A 15,748-nucleotide genomic window follows, 5' to 3' on the forward strand; every position below is an offset into this window, starting at 1 on the left:
TGGAGAGGTCGTAGAAGCGAGGTAGGCGCCTCTGATGCCGAGCAATGATCTGTCTCGATGGTGAGGATGCCGTGGTTGGGGTCCTAGTGGGCGTGGCCGACGAGCACGACATAAGATAACTGCTCTATCAGTGGTGACTCCCTGGGAGCGTGGTCAGTGCCCTGATGGCCCAATGGAGGAGGTATCAGGAGGTGTGTGGGCTGGTTGCTGGTGCTGGTGCTGGTGCTGAAGAAATCTGTCAGGGTCCTCTGTCTAGGTACATCATGGCTCGGCCTCCTGTCTGCCAAGAGGGTCTCTCTGTGTCTCCTGAGCTCAAGTAGAAACAATCCCAGGCATCTCTGATCCTCAAAGTCCATGACCCTGCGTAACGGCCCAAAACCCTCTCGGAAGAGGCAGTGATATCTCCCTCAGACCTCATAATAGACTGTACATCGGCAAACGTAGTGTTCCTCTGTCTCTACCTCCTGCTGGTAGCATAGCTGACAAATGCGGTCATCCAAGATCTGATGCACATATCTCCCTGTCTCAATCCGCAGCTGGTGTGATGAGGTCCGTATCTGTCCAATGGCACAACGTATCCCATGTGATAGGTGTACATCCATGTACGCCGGGCGGGTGATAAAATCATCCGGTGAGAGGCGTAGAAAGAGAGAGAGACTTATAAAGGATGTCAAATAGTAACCCTAAAAAGTGATGATGTGGCATTGATGGTGGCAAAATACTCTAGATCTCTAGAGAACCAGGAGTGATTGCATTTCTACATGAGTAGGGCTATGCATAGTCATCTTTCACTCCCCTGGACGCCAGCTTTTAAAGGGAAAATGGTGTGAGTTGGGCAGTTGTAGGGGCAATGGTGTGGGTCGGGCTGTGGGCAGTCATAGGGTGGGGACCAAACATTGCTGCAGCTTCGTGATGAGTTCCCTTGGGCACCTCACCATGTGGCTCTCCTAAAACTGATGCCCACCTTATAACTGCTTCACCAACATGCTAGAGGCTAGAGACTAGCCCCAAATTTGCGAAATAGGCAATTTAGAGAACCAGCTGCATACTGTAGGTCTGATCTAAAACCTTGGGTAGCTGACTGTAGCCAACACTCTTGGACCCTATAAAGGGGCTTAATGCAATGCTTCGCATGAGAACTTTGTAATTGCCCACAGCAACTCCCTATTTGTTGCTCATCATTTAGGTTGTGGCTGATAGATAAATTTACAAGAAGAAACCTGTGTTACATAAGAGGGATTTTCCACATGATATGGATGATGGGATCCCAAGTGCAAACAGAAATATTATGCTGAGATGACAAGTGTATAGGCATGTTCCCACTGATTTGACATGTAGGGGACAGATGTGGGTTGATTAAAAAATGGTAGGACAAGTGGAAGTTGGTTGTAGTAGGCACAAGTGTAGGCTGATTTGACTTGTGTGCAGACATTTTTCCCTCTGGAACAATCCACGGGCACAGTGGCCAGGATCAATACAATCAATGAATACAAAACAAACAGACATGCCGATGTCGATGTAGGATATCCAAGTCGATGTGATGTCGATCTCTCACCAGGCTAGTACCAGATCCAAAATCCAAATCCAAATCTAGATCCAAATCTAAGTCCAAGTTCCAAGTTCCAAGTCCAAATCCCAAGTCCAAGTCCAAGCTCCAAGTTCCAAGTTCAAACTCCGAGTCCAAGCTCCAAGTTCAAGTCCAAAAATCACTCGCTCATCCCATGAGTAATCTCCACAACTCCTACAGCCTTGTCGATGAAGAAAACCATGTAAAAGCTTTTTCTGGCGAGAAAACTGATATAAAACCTGTTTTACTGGTTTTCGGGCGATAAAACCCCCAAAAAGAAAATTTAAGGGTTTTTGGAGCAGTTTTAGGGGTTTTGAAATTTTTAGGATTTTTGAAATTTTCAGTCCATACAGCTCTACACATGTCCGTACAGCTCCATACACGCATCCGTATCGCCCATGCATATGCCCATACAAGTCTAGGGCTGATCGTACATCTGAAAAGCAAGTTGGAGAAGCTGTTGATGGTGAAGAAGAAGCTCTCCATGATCCTAATGATGCCCACACACACACTCCACATCTCCTTCATGATGCTACAAGAGAGGTTCAAGCCTTTTTATACTTGAAGAGGGCTCTTCTTTTTGCCAAAAGCTTAACGCTTTTGCCTTTTTCCCTTTGCTTTCCACTTTTGCTTTCCACTTTATAATAAAATATTACTCACTTTCTTTAACTTTGCTTTTCTAACTTCAGGGCCTTGCTTTTTGGCCCTGGAGCTTCTTTTTGAAAAAAACGGCTTTTAGCTTTTTGGTCCAGCTCAGTCTCCTCTTGCCAGTGGTGCCCCTGGCTCGTGGTGGTCAACCTTGTTTGACTTTTTTCTTTTTCTTGCTTTTTAACCAAGACTGGTGCTTTTTCTTGAGCAAACCTTACAGTCCCTGTCCCCATGCCTTCTTCCACCCGTCTAGTGTCCGGGCAAGGGTTCTATCATTTGAAATCATAGTCACAATGTGAGGATTACTGTTATTACTTAGTATTTCATCCTCTATCTGTGTATTTAAGACTGAAACTGAAAGTAGACTTGAACACAGATGTTTGATTGATTGAATGATTTAAATTGTGATACAACAGGCTCCTTATATAGGAGTCCAAGAGACACGAATGAAAAGACACATCCCATGACCAATAGTCATGACTCTAGGTGAAGAGACACATCCTTTGGACGAATAGCTGCAACCATTGGATGAAGAGTTGCAACCTTAGAGCGAAGGGGTGTGACCAGTTGTCGAAGGAGTGTGGCTCTTGATGAAGAGGCATTTAGAGTGAATAGTCGTGACCATCCAAGTGTAGGGGTCCTCTGTAATCATGTCACTTCAGTATCTGTAACCATGAGGAGACTGTGTATAATGAACTAAGTCACAATCGTGACATTCCCTCCCATTTAAAATAAAACCCATGTGATTAAATGAGAGTCGGTCGTCTGCCAAAGAATTCTTGGAGGAGTTGAGGATATTGTTGCATTTCTTCATCTGTCTGCCAAGTAGAATCTGACTCATCCAAGTCCATCCACTTAACAAGAAATTCTGTAGTAATCTTCCGTCTTGTTTCTTTCTGACGAACGTCAAGAATCTTCTCAGGAACAAGAATAATGTGATCATCTTCAATCTCAGGAACATAAGAAGATAACTCCGGAATAGATGAATCTCCTTGTATGTATTCCTTGAGCCAAGAGATGTGAAATGTCGGATGAATTTTTCCCCAAGATGGTGGAAGATCCAACTTATAACTGACAACTGAAATCTTCTTTATAACTTTAAATGGACCATAGAAACGCGGTCGCAACTTCGGAAAGACTGACTTTACTGTCTTATATCGATGCGGTGCAACATAAAGCAAAACCAAGTCACCTTCTTGAAACTCAGTATGCCTTCTGTGCTTATTCGCATACTTCTGATACTTCTGCTGAACATGAACCAGTCTGTCTCGAACTTGCACAAGAATATCTTGCATTTCTTGAATCAACTGATCTGCTAATGCCACCTTGTGTTGAAGAACAAAGTTTGTAGGCACAAGCGGAGTGTGACCATATGCTGCTTGAAAAGGAGTCATTCCAGTGACTGAATGCGGAGAATTATTATAAGCAAACTCCACAAGAGGCAAATATTCTTCCCAAGAAGCTAATCTTGTCTGAATGTAATGTCTAAGCATTTCTTCCAAAATTTGATTTACTCTTTCTGTCTGTCCGTCTATCTGAGGATGATAAGCAGAACTGAACAAGAGATTCGTACCAAGAGATTTGAATAAGGAAGTCCAAAAATGTCCAGTAAACTTCGGATCTCTGTCTGAAACAATAGATCTTGGCAATCCATGAATTCTGAAAATATGCTGTACGAACAACGCTGCAAGATCTGGAGCAGAAACTGTCTTCTTGCAAGGAATAAAATGTGCCATTTTGGAAAACCGATCAACCACTACTAAAATTTGAGCATTGCCTTTCTGCGAACGCGGCAAAGTAGTGATGAAATCCATGCTTATGCTTTCCCATCTTTCCTGAGGAACTGGCAAAGGCTGAAGCAATCCTTGAGGAAGTTGTCGTGAAGCTTTCATAATTTGACAAGAGTGACAAGCTTCAACAAACTTAATAACATCCTGTTGCATCTGAGGCCAAAAGTATGTTGCTGATAACAGACGATATGTCTTGTTAATTCCAGGATGAGCTGCAAAGGGTACTTCATGATGCTCTTGAATAAGGAGCTTCCGCAAAGATGCATTGTGAGGAACACAAATGCGATCTAAGTAATAAAGTAAATCATCTGCAATTGTATATGCGGCAAACATATTCATTTCTGCAACAGTAGGATGAAGAGATTTGAGAGCTCGAAAGACATCTCCAAAGTCTCTATCTGTCAAATACTCATGCTTAAAACATGCAAGAATCTCCATCTGCACATTTGAGATAGCAAAGTTCGTAGCTCGAGGCATGCGGCTCAAAGCATCTGCTACCACATTCTGTAATCTAGGAACATAGAGTATCGCCATGTGAAAATTCGCCAAAAATTCAACCCATCGTCCTTGACGAGAATTCATCACTGGCTGAGTAAAGATGTAAGTCAAAGACTGATGATCTGTCTTAACCACTGAATCTGCACCAAGAAGATAATGCTTCCACGTTCTATAAGCATGAACAATTGCTAAAAATTCCTTGTCATAAACGAGATATCGCATTTGAATAGCCGAAAATTTATGACTATCAAAAGCAATAACACGATCATTCTGCATAAGAACGCCTCCAGATGCTCTATCCGAAGCATCTGTCATGACGTCAAACGGCTGAGTTGGATCGGCAATAGCCAAAACAGGCGTAGTTGTCAACGCATGCTTAAGATCATTAAAGGACTTTTCAGCTTCAAGTGACCATTGCAATTTATCTAACTTTGTAAGGGCCGTCAAAGGAGTAGCAATATCTGAGAACTTGTGAACCTTGGTGTGGTAAAAATTTGCTAATTCCAAGAAAGATCGCACATCTGAAATTGTAAGTGGCAAAGGCCAATCAACAATGACCTTTATCTTCTTAGGATCAACTGCAATACCATGTCCAGAGATGATGTGTCCAAGATATTCCACATGATCTTTGAAAAACTGACTCTTCTTCTTGTTGATGTACAAGACATTCGTACGGAGTACCTCGAAGACAATCTGCAAATGCTGCTTGTGATCTGCTAAAGTCTTATTGAAGACCAAAATGTCATCCAGATAAACGATGACAAACTTATCCAAGTAAGGACCAAAGATGTCATTCATCAAAGTCATGAAAGTAGCTGGGGCATTGGTTAACCCAAAAGGAATGACCAAAAATTCATAATGTCCATACTTTGTTATGAAAGCTGTCTTATACTCATCTCCAATTCGAATCGTGATTTGATGATAGCCTGACTTCAGATCAATCTTCGAAAATACCTTCGCACCAAGCAACTGATCAAAGAGCTCATCGATGCGAGGCAAGGGAAACTTATTCTTGATTGTCTGCTTATTAAGGGCACGATAATCAATGCAAAGTCGCATAGAGCCATCCTTCTTCTTGACCAATAAAACTGGAGCACCAAAAGGACTTTTGCTTGGACGTATATGACCTTTATCCAACAACTCTGCCAATTGTCTCTGAATTTCTTGAGATTCTGAATAAGAAACTCGATAAGGAGCTCGAACTGGCGGTGGTTGTCCAGGGATTAGATCAATCGTATGATCTACAGAACGTTGAGGAGGCAATGTCGTTGGCAGCTTGTCAGGAAATAAATCCTTATAAGGTTGAAAGAAGGGTTGCTGTAAATAAGAAATATCTGATGGCGAGGATTCCGATTGGTCAACTGTATTGTCTTCTGCTTCTCGCAACATAACTAAGGCAGAAGTGCTGTCGCGTTTACGCACTAAGCGTTTGACTTGCATAGCAAAAACCACAGTAATCGGCTTAGAATTAAACAGACCTCGTAATTCCATTTCTCGATGATTATGATAAAGTCGAATGGAATGATCTCGAAAGCTGATCAAAGGATCATACTCATATAACCAAGACTGTCCAAGAATCATGTCATAGTGTGACAAAGGCATAATAGAGAAATTCAGCTGATCCTGATAGTCCTGAATCTGCAAATGCAACTGCTGAATCCGTTTACTGCAATGCAAGAAAGAACCATCTGCAAGTTCCACTTGGAAAACTTCCGCACTCTGCTGAGTAGGTAATCGCAACTTGCTGACGAGAGTAGTTCCCACAAAATTAGTTGAGCATCCACTATCAAAACAAGAACATTGATAGGATGCTGGCCAATAAATCCCAATAAGCTCAAAACTTGATTGGAAAGGTTAACAGGCACTGAAGTATGGTTGTGGGCATTTAGCATTAAAGTACTGACAACTTTAGAAACTCGCACTGCATGAACCACCTGCTTGCCTTTTTCTGGCGCAGAAGGATGATGAGGATGTCCATGTTCACCTTCTGGGAAACATTCCATGTTGGAATTCTGGCGAGAATTAGGCTTTGGGCACTCATACCACCTGTGTGGTCCATTGCAAATTGTGCAAAGACCTGGAGGGTTGCCTTGAGAGGTTGAAGGTGCCAATGAAGAGGCTTGCTGACCTGCTGAGATATCGCGGCGAAAATTGCGGCGATTGTTGGGTCGGCGACCTTGCCAGTTGCGTCCTCGATTCCGATTGTTGTTGTTGGAAGAGGATCTTGTTTGTGAGGCTGCTGCTGCCTGACCTGAAAATCTAGGCCGAAAGGGCTGTTGCCGAGTAGATTGCTGACCAAAGGATTGGGAATATGGAGACTCAGGTTGAGATAAATTTCCTCTGCGATTGTGCTGGGAGAAACGAGCACTGTTTGAGGACCGATTGCCAAAGAAGGATGTCCTAGGCTGTCGTCGTAGATCTCCAAGGCGCTCTACATAGGCAATGGCAGCATCTATGGTGAGAGGGTTAAACTTCTGCACATCTTCCTGTAAGTTGGGTTCAAGCTCATCGATGAAGCTGTGTAGCTTGTCAGCGGGGCTGAGGCTCTCAATTTCCAGAGTTAAACGTTGGAACTCTGTGATATATGCGGCTGAGGATCCTGTTTGCCTCAGGCAGCAGCGGAGAGCAGACCGGGCATGGTAGTCCGCACTGGCAGGTTCAAAGGCCTTGCGGAGGGCGCGCCGGAATTTATCCCAAGTAGGAGTGTGTTTACCATCTGCAACACGTCGTTGCCACCATAGAAGTGCTGTATCCTTGAGTAGTGAACTGGCTAAAGCCACCTTCTTGCTTTCGACCAAATCGGTATTGGTCAAATATACCTCCATTTTGAATATCCATTGGTCAAGCACGCGCTTGTCGCGGGGCGACCATTATAAGGGGTAGGCAGTTTGACATCGAGTTTCTTTTTTTGTGCAGCATTAAATATTTTATAAAGAAGTTGGAGTTCTGCATTGTTTACCTCGGCAGTTGGATCTGGTTCATCTTCAATTTCTGCTACCGAAGTCTCCGAAGAAGATGGTTGTGGATCACTGGCTGGTGTGCGCGCTGGATGGGGCTGCTGCAACTGGTCGAGTCGTCTGCTGATGGTAGAGAGACTTGTCGAAAAAGTCTGCTGAAGTGTCTCCATCTGCTCGCGTAATGATGTAATGGCCTGCATTTGCTCGGCTTGTTGCTGGCCCTCTTCCTCTGAGATAGATGGCATGTTGGATCTGCTAGAGTGAGTAGCGCGGAGAAGCTGGTGAAATATGTGGTACTGCTGGAGGAGAGAGTGACAATGAATCGTCTCCCAAATCTGCTAAGAAATTGGAGCCTAACTCCGAAGGCTCGAAGTCTTCCACCTCGTCGAGAGGAGGTGTCTCTGCAGGGGTTAAGGGAGTGTAATCTGGCACAATGAGCTCGCTGTATACTCGAACCAAGGGCTGAAGCGAGATGATCCGGTTTACTGCATCCACACGGCACTCGTCCAGGAAATATGCAAGATGTGGGTACCGTCCCAAAATAAACTCGTAATGAGGAAGATGGTGTGCTGGACACGTCAAGTAAATATGTCAGATCACCCACGCCTGTAATTGAGTGGCGTGGTGGTGACTGACGTATAATAAAAAGTCCAGGGGACCTGGTACATGAACTAGAGCCGGAACAGGTTCTGCAACAGGTTCGGGTAAAGGGGCGGGCTCCGGTGTGGGTGTATCGGGTATAGTAATTATTTCCGGGGCTGGGCGAGGATTTTCGGGCAATATGGCTTCCGGGACCTCGTCTATGTACGAGATGTAAGGCTCTGGCTGATTGCTGTTGGGTTCCATTGGACGCCTGGTTGAGAAGGGGAATGTGTGCCAGAGTGGAGAGAATTCCCTGGCGTGGCAGTGTGGGAGAGGAGCGAACCTTCCCTAGAACAATGTGCGAGAGGAGCGAATGGGCTGGCCGGCGCACTAATTCGTTGCGCTGGCCCCATATTCGCTTCGTTGTTTTTTTTTTTTTGACTTATCGAAAGGGCACGTGGGTTTAATAAAAAAAAAGGGCCGCCCAAGTTAATTAATGGGCTGGCCGGCTGGTAAGATCGCCGTTTAGTAAACCCACGAAGGGCTGCGCTGGCTGAATTGTGGGACGTAGCGCTTATGCACTGGCGGCCAAGAGGTGCGCAGCCATGGGGAATAGCGAAGGGGTGCCATGCGAAGAGGTGCCATCTCTTGGTGCCACCGTTCGTGTGAAGGGATGCGAACCCATGCACGAAAGGGCACAACCCGATGAAGAGGCACACGAAGGACTACCAGCAGGAAATCTCTGCGCACTCACTGGGTACGCCACACACACATCTGTGCATCTGTCTTCTATATGTGAATTGAGAAAGAAGGTTTAGGTTACCTCATACTCGTAGGTGTAGGTTCCATCTTTCTTCTGCTTCCATACAACGCCGGGTAGGGGAGTAGAGCGGAGAGGGTGAGAGGCTCACAACCGTAGGCCTGGGAAAAAATTTGCTCTGATACCACTGTGAGGATTACTGTTATTACTTAGTATTTCATCCTCTATCTGTGTATTTAAGACTGAAACTGAAAGTAGACTTGAACACAGATGTTTGATTGATTGAATGATTGAAATTGTGATACAACAGGCTCCTTATATAGGAGTCCAAGAGACACGAATGAAAAGACACATCCCATGACCAATAGTCATGACTCTAGGTGAAGAGACACATCCTTTGGACGAATAGCTGCAACCATTGGATGAAGAGTTGCAACCTTAGAGCGAAGGGGTGTGACTAGTCGTCGAAGGAGTGTGGCTCTTGATGAAGAGGCATGTCTTTAGAGTGAATAGTCGTGACCATCCAAGTGTAGGGGTCCTCTGTAATCATGTCACTTCAGTATCTGTAACCATGAGGAGACTGTGTATAATGAACTAAGTCACAATCGTGACACACAAGGGACGGGGGACGGTGACGGGGACAGGGACGGCGGGACGGGGGACGGCCATAAGTAGGGAACGGGGACGAGGGAGGGAACGGCACTTAAAAAATACTTTTTTTTAAACTTTTTCTACTCTACACTTATTCTACTTTGGAAGTACATCAAAATGAGCACAAATTTACACTAAAATGGTAAGCTTTTGAGTCATATTAATAATTAAGTAGATACAAAATGAGTCATGACTCAAGAGTCAGGAGTCAGGACTAAGCCTTAAGGAGGCAGAATACATGGACGGACTCAAATGAGTCAATGACAAAAAAGTGCTGAAGACTAGAGGCTAGAGGCTATAGCTAAGTAGTAAGGCCCATGAATCATGATCCATGAATGTTCATCCACGTGAAGTGCTCGCCTCATGGTCATGGGTAGCTTGTGCCAAAGAAGCATCAAGCTCATCCTCAGTCTCATCCTCACTGGCATGCTGCTCCTGCACCTCATCCTCTTGTTGCTCTTCTTGTTGACTCATCTCCCACTCGGTGAAGGAATCTGCCTTCTTGGTCACGCTCTTGCAAAGCATTCGCAAGTTCGCGCTGACGAAGACAAGGTCATTGGCACGCTCTACCCCGAGTCGGTTCCTCTTCCTAGAGGCAATGTGGCTATAGGTACTCCAAAGTTACTCCAAGCAAGAGGAGCTGACGGCCTGGCTAAGTATACGGATGGCAAGCTGCTGCAACTCCGGTCCATCTGAACCAAAGTCCTCCCACCATAGAGCAGCACCAACTTTGGAGCGGTCAACCTGTGCATCATGACAGCCATAGGAGCCATGAAATGACCTGTACATCGAAAGCTGGTCCCTGATCTTGCGCCTAACCGATGCATCAGGCACAAGACGATCCAAGATGATCCTCCATCCAGCGCTCACCTCCCGGTCGCTCTCCTGCTTGTTGCCTTGGAATTCTAGGTCCACCACATAAGCTGCTGCATGCAATGGAGAGTAGTAGGAATTCCACCTTCCTAGACACAAGGCATGGATCTCCTCGTATCTGTCTTCGTCAGGCACGAAGTCTTTCAACTTCTCTATCATGCGATCCATGGCCTCGTAGACCTTGCCTATGCATGGTTGCATAGCGTCTACAATCCTCAATAGGTGGACTATGGGCCTCACCATAGCATCTGTGGTCTTCACACGCTCCCACCAAGAGGCGTCATCCGCCCGTAGCCTACACTCTTGGCCAGTGTTTGTATGGGACTCTTGCATGGCGACAAACTCGTCGCTAAGGAAAAGCCCCCTCAAAGCACCGCTACAATCCTTCAACCGGCCCAACATGAGAAAGTTGTAGGCAAACCGGGTGTCGGAATATTTGAGGAGAGAGAGACAGGACCTCTTGTTGAACTCATGCCGAAGTCTTTGGTGGTTGAGGACAAAGGAGACCATGGTGTTGGCCTCCTCAATGAGCGGGCTGATCCATGGTAATGCCCCGATGTCCTTGAGGAGGTTGTTTAGGCAATGAGCCATACAAAAGGACACCGTGACATGTCCATACATACCTTGGAGAATAGCTCCCGCTGCCCTATTGGAAGGCTCCCCATCCGCAACAAAGCCCACTACATGCTCGGGGCCAACGATCTCCATGGTGGTAGCCCACTCCGCCGCAAGCACATCCGCGCTCTTCCCAGTGCCGGATGCATCATGAGATGAGATGAAGTACATCTCTCCGCGGGAATATGCAACCATGCCGTGAATACTCCTCTTGCGGGTGTCACTCCATCCATCCACAATGAGGGAGACTCCGTTCCTCTCCCATTGCTGCTTTGTGTTGTCGGCCGCTTGCTCTACAATGCGCTTCTCCTTCTCGAGCAATGTAGTGCGCAAGCTCTCGGATGAGGGGGGCGTATAGGTTGAGCCATACTCCCCAATCTTCTTAACCATGACCTTGAAGTATTCCGGCCTATTCAAGAAAGTAATTTACTAATGAGAAGGGGACTAGGATGATGAAAACATGAATGATGAATTGGCAATGATCGATTGCACTTACCTAGCCACTTGAAAGGCAATGTGGTCGTGGAAGAAGAAGCGGGCCACCGCCATATCCACCTCCTCCTTCAACTTGGGGTTCCAATTCTCCCCAAGTGTAGATCATCGCCGTGGGCCACGTAATGATTGAGAGCCCGTGGAGATGGAGGGTGCCGGCGTCGTGGATGGAGTAACATTCCGACTTGATGGTGAAGGTGATGGTGTGCATGATCCCGATCCACCACATGACTCCATTGTAGAGGCTTGAGTTCCTCTCCCCATCGTCACGGGATCCACGGCCACTCGTGGTGTCCTTCTTGTCGCTTCGACCGCTTCATAGACGCTAAGCTTATCAAGAAGTTCCCGTCTCTTCTCGGGCGTGACATTCGTGCAAAACCTCACCTCATGCCCACTCTCATGCAAGAGGTGGGCTCGCACTTTGTCGGCGCCACCCGTTCGCCGGTACGGGCAAAGCTTGCATACCCATGGCCGAGAACCGCCTCCATGAACGGATGTGGTGTAGTTAACCTCCTCCCACCATGTCCATCCCGTTGTCCTTCTACGAGAAGCCCCGACACGTGAGGAGGATGCCATGGTTGAAGATGGCTTGACTCTTGAGCCTTGAGGAATGAGAGAGATAGAGAAAGAGAGAGAGAGAGAGAGAGAGAGAGAGAGAGCCTAGAGGCTAGAGCCTAGACTCTAGAGGCTTGGAAGTTGGAAGACTCAAGAGGCTTGAAAGTTGAGGGAGAGGTGAACCGAGAGAGAGAGAGAGAGAGAGAGAGAGAGAGAGAGAGAGAGAGAAAGAAAGAAAGATTTTATTAACGTCTTCCAAAAGACCGAACTCGGCCTATGAGACGAATCGGAGTACCTGTATGGGGTATCCTCTGTCATCCCAACAAAATGAAAAAGTACTGAATAAAAAAGCTGAATCTGAGAGAGAGAGAGAGAGAGAGAGAGACCTAGAGCCTAGAGTCTTGGAAGTTGGAAGACTCAAGAGGTTTGAGGGAGAGGTGAGAGAGAGAGAGAGAGAGAGAGAGAGAGAGAGTCTAGATTCTAGAATCTAGATAGTAGGGCGGCGGCCCGCGGGCCTTGTGTGAGAGCCTAGAGGCTTGGAACTTGGAAGTTGGAAGCTAGAAGAAGCTTGAGCCTTGAAAGCTTGAGCCTTGAGAGTTGTGTGTGCTTGTAGAGCCTTGTAGAGGCTTGTTCTTATATAGATAGGCGAGAGAGAGAGAGAGGAAAGCCTCAAGGGCAAGAGAGAGAGAGAGGGCCAAGCCTCAAAGGCTCAAGGCTCAAGGGCCAAGGCCCAAGGCCAAGCCAACAGCCATAAACGGCTAGAAACGGGAAGCGCAACGGCCAAAAACGGCGAGCGCGACGGCAAAAAACGGCGAGCAACGGCTCTCTGCCGTCCCCTCACAGAGCCGTCCCCGTCGCCGTCCCCCTGTGAGAAACGTGCCGTGGGGGACGTCCGTCCGTCCCCGTCCGTCCCCGTCGCTGTTCCGTCCCGAATCATCGTCCCCGCATTCCAAGCAGCCGTCCCCTCCGTCCCCTGTGACTATGTTTGAAATAGAGCTAGGAGGGCCAAATAGTTACAATCTCAACCACTGAGGAGCATCATGGTGCTATGAAAGACCTGCGGGACTAGAGGAAAAGAAAATGCCATGGTTCCACTCCTGAATAAATACAATGTGCTTTGCCTGCGCAGAATGAGAGGACCCCTGAATACGAGCCCATGTAGCCATGAGCGTATGGATGATATCACCCCATATAGTGCTATCATAGTCACCAGGAATGGGGAACGAGAATGGGAACGGGAATGGAAACGAAAACGGGAACAACCAAAGTAAGGGAATTGGAATGGGTTGGGAACGGCAAAAGGGAGCGGCATACTTTTTATAGAAAATATATATTTTAACCACAATTTTATTCATATTTACAAAAATGTTAACTTTTAAAGCATAAAGGAGACTTGAAACATTTAAAGGTTAAACAAGATTCATCATTCAAGAACATAACTTAAAAGTTAAACATTGAAAACAAGATTCAAGATTCAGGAAAACATTGTATTACTCCAAGCATCAGCTCTCAAGGCACATCATATATTCGCATGCGAACGGGAGGCTGAACGTTGAAGGCTGATGTTGATCTCTCTCTCTCTCTCTCTCTCTCTCTCAGTGGACTGTGAGAAAGAGTGAGGCGGTGGTCCTATTTATAAGACCTCATGTGCTTGGGCATTGGCAATTTGGGCAAGGCTTGTGCCTAGCCTCAAGTGCTGCAAGCACATGAGGCACATGGGGAGGACAGGCGAGGAGTCAACTGTTCCATGAAGCACAATCCCCTGTGCAAGAAACTGGCCGTTCCCGTTCCGAGCCGTTCCCATGTTGGGAACGGCCTGTTCCAGATATGCTAGACCGTTCCACCTGTTCCAGCCTTAGACACGGTCTAAAACAGCATTCCACCATTCCGGGGGGCCAGAACGGCTGTTCCTTGTGACACTGGTGCTAATGCACTAAGACTCAAAAATCTAGACACCCTCAATTGCCTCTACGTATCCGCCATGCTGTAATGCTGGCAACAATCTCCCAACAACTATCAATCCTTTGTCTGAGGGGTGTATAATGTGAGTGAGGGACATCTTGCAACATACCATGCTGGGCAATACCTCTATGGATGAAAATAGCAATGTCTGTATCATTACCCTCATAGAAAAGCTGCAAACCTGACTGGGAAAGCCAAGCAACTACCCCCCAAGTAACAAACATGGTGCAACCACTCAATTTGCCCATAAGTTGGGTTATAGAACCCCAAATACACTGTGTAGTTGTCACAAATGGGCACGTGTATACGGAACCGATTCACTACCAAAACAACATACATACATCAACCATTCCTAGCATATACATGATTACCATCATTGTGAAACATTATACATCCTGCAAAAATAAACCAACTTGCACATGACATAGCACTAGGGGCTGAAGTTGGGCCAGCACCCCCCCCCCCCCCCCCCCGAGGTATCTTTATTACCAACAGAAGTATTTATATGTACAAGATGCGGGTGCCCGGAGAGTACACACTCATCCAGCCGACACCAGATTTATCCAACTGTGAAAACATAGGTAAACACATTACCTGTAACTCCTCGGTCACCAACCAAGGTTGAGTGGTCACCAACCACTCCTGTTGCAACACCCTCGGTCACCAACCAAGGTTGAGCGATCACCAACCACTCCTGTAGAAATACCCCATATTTTGCAATTTGCATATAACAACACACCGCATTCATCCACTAGAAAGGCAACCAGGGTAGAGTGATCACCAACCACTCCTATACTTTGATAGAGCGGTCACCAACCCTCTAACAAAGTGCTGTGCCAAACCTGCAAAACAGTAACCAGCCATGGTTTTGGCTCACTGGCCACCCACAGGTTCCACCAGATCACATCCCCATGCCTGTTACTTGTCTAGGGACATGTGTGCTCAAGTTTCGTCGTCGCGAGAAACCTCCTGCAAACCTGTAAAAACAGCCAATAATGGCCCTTAAAATAGTCGGCCAGCTCCTGTTGAGGCTATGTTCACTCCGTCCAAGCCCTGTTCTCAGCAGAGTAGCACAAAAACAGTCCCAACAGCCATGCGCCAGCTTCTGGAAACAAATCTAACAGCCTGCAGCCCTGTAGATGCAGTCGGCCAGCTCTGTAGAGAGAGAAAGAGAGAGAAATAGCAGCCAGCCAACCCTGGGACTCTTGCTCTTGGCATGTACTCCACCTGTAGCTCATGCAAATGAGTAAAATTGCTGTTTTTCCTGTCCAAACAGCTCCTAACAGCCCACGTTTTTCAGATGAGTGCTCTACAAGTCAGGGCTTGCCCACTTTGGCCCTCCCACACCTAGAATAGCAACTCGTGGAGCTATTTGGGAGTGCTTGGGTGCCCATCTCTCATAATTGGCCTTGGTTCATTAAAAATAGTCCAGCCTGATGTGAACTCACTTATAAAATTATAAGCGTGTCCGCCCACACTTTAAGTGAATGTGAACCCTGCACCCAATAAACCTTAGTAACATGAAATAATGAATAAATTGGGTTAAGTGTGCACACTTACCACCTGCAAAACACATAAGGAAACCATATGAGTCCCAAACAGGTGTGCACACGCATATCCACGGGTTGTCCAGGCGTCTCTGGTGCCCATGGACGTTCACAGGCAAAATACCAAGCAATGTCCAGGCATCAAAAACAAGTCATCCATGCATGTGCAACTCACATACATATGCTGGTGCACAAACATAGTGGATGAAATCTCCCAATTTACATCTTGTACATCCAACTAGCCCGTTCAC

At 46.5% G+C, this 15,748-nt stretch overlaps 1 protein-coding gene and 1 pseudogene across 3 annotated transcripts in view; one reads left to right on the top strand and one right to left on the bottom strand.

Annotated features, from left to right (window-relative positions):
• LOC147628905 (LRR receptor-like serine/threonine-protein kinase FEI 2) overlaps positions 1-15,748 on the top strand; it is a 62,826-nt gene that overhangs the window by 4,135 nt on the left and 42,943 nt on the right. The window lies entirely within an intron of this gene.
• Positions 7,329-8,309, bottom strand: LOC147628906 (uncharacterized; annotated as a pseudogene).

This window comes from Cibotium barometz, chromosome 18 (genome assembly GCF_041138505.1).
Source record: "Cibotium barometz isolate CiBa-2024 chromosome 18, ASM4113850v1, whole genome shotgun sequence".
In the NCBI taxonomy this organism is placed as follows: Eukaryota; Viridiplantae; Streptophyta; class Polypodiopsida; order Cyatheales; family Cibotiaceae; genus Cibotium; species Cibotium barometz.